This window comes from Amphimedon queenslandica, unplaced genomic scaffold (genome assembly GCF_000090795.2).
Source record: "Amphimedon queenslandica unplaced genomic scaffold, v1.1 AMPQUscaffold_5177_Cont22849, whole genome shotgun sequence".
NCBI lineage: Eukaryota > Metazoa > Porifera > Demospongiae > Haplosclerida > Niphatidae > Amphimedon > Amphimedon queenslandica.
The window spans coordinates 1-989 of NW_003554516.1; the positions used below are offsets into that span (position 1 = coordinate 1).

The following is a 989-nucleotide window of genomic DNA, read 5'->3' on the forward strand; positions in this document are numbered from 1 at the left end:
GATACTTATAGTGAGGAAATGTATGTGGAACCATTGAAAGGTCAGTATATCTCAGTATATTTTCAGTATACTGTACGTTACATGATGTATAATTTTATTGTTAGTATATTAATTACTATATTATTAGGACCAGAGAAGATGAAGCATTATGAACAGAGACAGGTGTATGTTATAAGATGGCATCCATCACAATGTTCAGTTGATCCAATAGAAGAAATTATACTGGATAAGAGACATGATCATAAGCATGTTATTGGAAAGGTATTATTTGTAAAAATAGAAATTATAAGAAAGAACATGTATTAGTAATATCACATTATTATTATTTTTATTGTTTTACAGCTGTCAAAATTAAGTGGAGTTCCTGTTGAGTATATCTATTGTACAGACGTTAGTCATTGAAAAGTATTGATAATATGAATATTGCCTTTTTCTCTCATTCTATTAGAGTGAATCATTTCCAGTTGAGATATCATGTCTTGATATTGAGAATAAGTTTGAATGGTATTCCATGAGTTCAGACAGATATTACTCATTAAGACTATATGATGGAGATGTCATATATTACAAGTACTACTGAACACACACACACATTATGTATACACACACACTTACATACACCTCTTACTGTTTATAATTATTTAGAGACAATAGAGAGACAATGAAAGAGTTAACAGATAAAGAGAGATCAGAAATACGAAGGGCAGAGGAAGCAAGGTCAGTAAACCTCATGTATCATCATGTACATGTACTATCAGTTAATGTAATACCTCATCACTTATAACCATTTATTGTATTGTAGGTTGAGGAGGATTAGGGAATGCATATCATTCAAAGCATTAACATAGTATTGGATATTGGTAATAGGACTGACTGAATGGATTGGTTTAATTTCTAAGCTTCATATTAATTTTTTTATAATTACAATCCTGCATGCACAAATTACTTACTATGTAATAAATTATTTTTAAATGATTTTATAAATAATT

General features: G+C 29.1%; 1 long non-coding RNA gene across 1 annotated transcript; it reads left to right on the plus strand.

The window, feature by feature from the left end:
- Window positions 1–452: 452 nt before the first annotated feature.
- On the plus strand, window positions 453–719 carry LOC109592450 (uncharacterized). Its single transcript, XR_002190360.1, has 2 exons — window positions 453–570; window positions 646–719. It is a non-coding gene; the product is annotated as an uncharacterized LOC109592450 (long non-coding RNA).
- Window positions 720–989: the final 270 nt, after the last annotated feature.